The sequence below is a fragment of the Neovison vison genome, chromosome 4, assembly GCF_020171115.1.
Source record: "Neovison vison isolate M4711 chromosome 4, ASM_NN_V1, whole genome shotgun sequence".
Taxonomy (NCBI): domain Eukaryota; kingdom Metazoa; phylum Chordata; class Mammalia; order Carnivora; family Mustelidae; genus Neogale; species Neogale vison.
In genome coordinates, this window is record NC_058094.1 from 30164831 (window position 1) to 30170573 (window position 5743).

The 5743-nt window shown below is 38.8% G+C and overlaps 2 pseudogenes; one reads left to right on the forward strand and one right to left on the reverse strand.

The window, feature by feature from the left end:
- Window positions 1-1116: 1116 nt before the first annotated feature.
- On the forward strand, window positions 1117-1449 carry LOC122905532 (annotated as a pseudogene).
- Window positions 1450-5368: 3919 nt separating this feature from the next.
- Window positions 5369-5438, reverse strand: LOC122905618 (annotated as a pseudogene).
- Between the last annotated feature and the right edge of the window lie 305 nt (window positions 5439-5743).

Genomic DNA, 5743 nt, shown 5'->3' on the forward strand with positions numbered 1-5743 from the left:
ATTTATTTTTAGCATAACATTATTCATTGTTTTTGTACCATACCCAGTGTTCCATGCAATCCGTGCCCTCTCTAATACCCACCACCTGGTTCCCCCAACCTCCCACCCCCCCACCACGTCAAACCCCTCAGAATGTTTTTCAGAGTCCATAGTCTCTCATGGTTCACCTCCCCTTCCAATTTCCCCCAACTCCCTTCAGCTCATTTTTTGATATGATTGTCTGTTTTGTGTGTGTTGAGTTTTAGGACTTCTTTATAGTTCCTGGATATCAACCATTTGTCTGTACTGTCATTTGCAAATATCTTCTCCCATTCCGTCGGTTGCCTCTTTGTTTTACCCCAAAGATACAGATGTAGTGAAAAGAAGGGCCATCTGTACCCCAATGTTTATAGCAGCAATGGCCACGGTCACCAAACTGTGGAAAGAACCAAGATGCTCTTCAACAGATGAATGGATAAGGAAGATGTGGTCCATATACACTATGGAGTATTATGCCTCCATCAGAAAGGATGAATACCCAACTTTTGTAGCAACATGAACAGGACTGGAAGAGATTATGCTGAGTGAAATAAGTCAAGCAGAGAGAGTCAATTATCATATGGTTTCACTTATTTGTGGAACATAACAAATAGCATGGAGGACAAGGGGAGATAGAGAGGAGAAGGGAGTTATGCTGTTATGCTGAAAAAATAAAAAATTAAAAAAAAAAGAGATTAACAAATAGCCAGCAACTATCTTCCTTAAAGGAGAACTGGTGTATTGAGTCCTTCACGAATCCATTCATTGAATAAGTATTTGTTGAGTACCTGCTACATACCAATCTTTTGATCAACTAAAATGAAACTTAAAAGAAATGACCATCTACTCCAGGAGTTAAAATTTAACAGATGTGTCAAGATTCCTACATGTGAAATAAGTAATAAACTCATGGTGATAAATGGCTTTTTTTTTTAAGAAGAATGGTTCACGAAATCAGTTCTTTGGACACATAAGAGACTGGGTTAAATAAGGTGCTCGGTTGTCTGGAGGAAGCTTAGGCCACCTTTGGGTGAGGCCCTCACTTCATCCACGACTGGCGTCTTGCCAGGCAGCACCCACTCGGCCCTTGCCCACACCATGGCTTCAGTCTCAGAGATCTCCTACATCTACTCAGCCCATGTCCTGCGTGACCATGAAGTGACAGTCACAGAGGAGAAGACCAATGCCCTCATGAAAGCAGCAGGTGTAAATGGTGAACCTTTCTGGTGGGGCTTGTTTGCAAGGGCCCTGACCAGTGTCCCATCAAGAACCTTGTCTGCAAGGTAGAGGCTGTTGGACCTGCCCCAGCAGGAGGTTGGGCTCCATCTACCATGGCTGCCTTCCCACCCTGCTGATGAGTAGGAGGTGGAAGCAAAGAAAGAAGAATCAGGGGAGTCTGATGATGACACTGGCTTTGGTCTTTCTGACTAAACCTCTTCTGAACCTGTTCAATAAAAAGCTGAACTCTTAAAAAAAAGAGTATCTTCCTTTCTCTCTTTTTATAAATAGGACTGATGGATGGAAGGAAGGAAGGAAAGAAAGAAGGAAGAAAGGACAGTCTACAGGGGAATCTTTACAATTTCATAGGGGAGTTAGACTTAAGAGAAGTTTGATCTTACAGGTGCGCGATATTCATTTAGGTGAGTTTTAAGAGCAAGAACAAAGATGTAGGAAGCAGGCAAGCGAATATAGCAGTATGCTAGGAGAGTAAATTACTAAGAGGCTTGCTACTACAGGTAATACAAGTTATGTGCATATTTATACTTGAAAATCTCTGCATGCTTCAGACAATACCATTATAAAGGAAGACCACAGCTAGCACAAGTAAGATGAAGGTAAGCAGATCTGTCAAGATCACAAGGGCCTCTAGCTTCTTCGGAATCCTTTGCTAGCTCAGTGGGTATCACAGCTAAGAGAGAAGCATGGCTAGAACATAAGAACCTATGCTGACTTGAAGAGCTTAAGTTCTGCTTGAGAAGTACCAATCTGTGAAATCCCAACTGTTTTAATGAAAATAAGAAAACTGCTTTCATGAATATACATTGTTCATGTCTTCACTGAGCTGTTGCTGCCTGAAGTGGGACAAACTTTTAACGGTACTTGAATGGCTTACGAGTGTATAGGTACTAGTATTGCTTCGTTTTGTAGAGAACATAGTCAAGAGATTCCCTATGCTAATTGATTTCAACTTTTTGGGCTACAGTTCATAGTAAGAAATACATATTATACTGCAATCTATATACACATTCATAACTATGTCTATATTGATAAATATTACACATACAAATTGTTACAAAGCAATACATGCTTAATGTTTATATGGCGTAGATAGTGTTTACTGTTTACTGTAACTGTGGTGTCAGAAGGTATAAATTTCCTTTATTGTCATTGCTTTTTTCTCCCCTGTAGTCTTCGGGTTTTCATAGAGACTCCTTAAATAGCATCTGAGGTTTTAGTTCTTTTAGCTTCAATCCCATGACATTATACAGGAGCCCTACTGATATGGAGCAAGGTGTAGAATGAGGGGAAAGTATGCTACGGGCCTGTGATCAGGTCTCAGTTTTTTAGTGGGTCTGTTTTTTAGTGAGTCTAAGCTGGGTATTTCCCTTCCCTCAGGCCAGTTAGGTTTACTAAAACCCCAGTCAGTTAGGCTCTGGTAAAACAGTTTCCCTTGAGGGTAGACCTTGCTAAGAACATATTTCAAAACATGTTCAAAATATGGTTTCTTTTCCCCTTCTCTGTCTAGAAGTACTAGGGGATTTGTCTCCCATCTTCACAGCGAGAACATAGGAGCTCTGCAGGTAAAACTCTAGAAATGGGAGAGTCCCATTAAAACTGGGTCTCCGTGGAGTTTTTAACTCCTAAGCTATTCTACGTGGAGCTATTTAGTAATTCGTCCATTACAGTTCAAAGTATTCTTACAGATAGAGGTTTCTGCTACTGGCTGCTTCTCCCGCACTTCTACTGGTATCCTGTAATTGTCTCTATCTTCCTGTCTGTCTCTCTGTTTTGGGTAGTAACACTTTGTCCTTTGACCTCAGTTTTTTTTTTTTTTAAAGATTTTATTTATTTGACAGATCACAAGCAGGCAGAGAGGCAGACAGAGAGAGAGGAGGAAGCAGGCTCCCCGCTGAGCAGAGAGCCTGATGCGGGTTTCAATCCCAGGACCCTGAGATCATGACCTGAGCCGAAGGCAGCTGCTTAACCCACTGAGCCACCCAGGTGCTGCTGACCTCAGTTTTCTAATAACTCTAAAAATCGATGACTTTCAGTTTGTTCAGCTTTTTCTTGCTGTGAGGATAGGAATGACAACTTACAGACTCTTTCAATACTTTATATTATGTGCACTTAATATGTGTTTTTCTATTCCATTTAATTCTTATTTAAAAACATTGCTGGTTTTGTGGTGCCTGGGTGGCTCAGTCCGTTAAAGGTTTGCTTTTAGCTCAGGTCATGATCTCAGAGGCCTGGGATTGAGCCCTGCATCGGGCTTCCTGCTCAGAAGGGAATTTGCTTCTCTCTCTGCCCTCCCGACCCTCATGCTCTCTCTCTTTCTCTTGCTCTCTCTCTCGTTCTCTCTCTGTCTCTCAAATAAATAAATAAAATCTTTTAAAATACATACATGCATACATATAAAAATAAAAAATTGCTGGCTACAACCCACCAAACTGGGTTAATTTGGTGATTTATAAGAGTATTTAAAAGAAACACAACTGAATTATTCTATAACTTAAAGTGGGGAAACTATGACTCCAGGAACAATGAAAATGATGAGTTTGAGTAGATAAAAATGTGAAAATAAATACAGCTAAATAAAAAACAAGTGACTGGATAAGAAAAAGTATATGTTATACATAAATGGTTCATATCTCTAATATATATAAAAGCTCCTAAAACTAAAGAAAAAAGACAATCCTATAGAAAAATGGGCTAGATATATGAACAGAATTCATAGGAAAAAAATGAAAATGGCTGTTAAACATAAGAAAAGTTTTCAATTACATTCATAACAATAGAAGTGTAATTTAAAACTTCACCGAGTTATTATTTCTTTCTTATCAGATTGGGAAATATCCAAAAGTCTGCAACACAAAAACAATTTAAAGTATTTCAACTTTTCTGTTGAAAAGGCCGTGAAGAAATAGCATATTAATATGTTGTTAAGGAAATACAAAATATTTCTAACTTCTGCCGTGAGTGGAGTTTGTCAATATATAGCAGAATTATCCAAGCACTTATGCTTTGATTTAGCAATCCCACTTCTAGAAATCTACTACAAAGCTATGTTAAAAAAAAAATAAAAAAATAGCTTCACAGGAATTCATTGAAATATTATTTGTAGGGGCGCCTGGGTGGTTCAGTAGGATAAGCATCTCCTTGTTTCAGGTCATGATCTCTGAGTCCTGGGATTGAGCCCTCCAACCTGCTCCCTGCTCAGTGAGGAACCTGCTTCTCCCTCTCCCTATGCTCCCCACCCCCCACCAATGCATGGGCACACTCTCTCTCTATCTCAAATAAATAAATAGAATCTTTAAAAAAAAAAAAGAAGAAGAAGAAATGTTATTTGTAATAATAAAGATTGTAAACAACCCCAATGTTTATTAATAAGGAATGGATTAAATAAAACCTTGCTGTATCAATACAGTGGAATACTTTGCAGCCCTTAGAGGCCAGAGAAAGCTCCCTTGCCCCTTTCATGTGAGGTTACATTGAGAAGTCAGCAATCTGCAACCCAGAAGAGGGTCTTCAACAGAACACAACCATGCTGGCATCCAGTTTTGGACTTCCATCCTCCAGAACTCTGAGAAATAAATTGCTGTTGTTTATAAGCCACCCTGTCTGAAGTATTTGTTTTAGCAGCCCAAATGGAAATGAGCTATCAAGCCATAGTAAGACATGGAAGAAACTTAAATGCATATAATTAAGTGAAAGGAGTTAATCTGAAAAACCTACATACTGTATGATTCCAACTATGTGGTATTCTGGGGGGGAAAAACCTATGGAGACAGTAAAAGAATCAGTGGTTTTTAGCAATTAGGGAGGAAGGAGGGGAAAACAGGTGGAACACACGGGATTTTTAGGGCAGTGAAACCACTCTGTATCGTATTATATTAGGACATACATGTCAGCATACATTTTCTAAAACCCATAGAACATACCAATAGTGAACCCTAATGTAAGCTATGGACTTGGAGTGACAATAATGTGTTCACGTAGGTTCACTGATAATAATAAATGTACTATGGTGCAGAATTTTGATAGTAGGAAAGGCTGTATGTATGAGGGCACAGAGGATATATGTACAGAATCTCTGTACCTTCTGCTCAATTTTGCTGTGAATCTAAAACTACTCTGAAAAATAAAATCTATTAATATTTTTAGTAACAAACTATAGAAATGATCCCTGAAAGTATAATCTTATTATTATCATAATTTTTTAAATAAGGAAAACAAACCTGACAAATGGTAACCAACAAGAGAAAAATACCATTTCCCACCAAAAGGAACCAGTACTCATTGGACAGATGGTTGATTCCAGTTATGAATCAGGAAATTTACTGATGAGCATTTTGTCAGCCAGAAAGCCAAGAAATTATCAAAGGCTACCATGGTCTTGTCAAAGAGACTCAGGTGTCAACTTGGCCTATTGACTTGGGCCTTTGAACATCAATACGGATATTAACCACAATGGATTGACACAAATCCAATATATTCAAATTTGTAA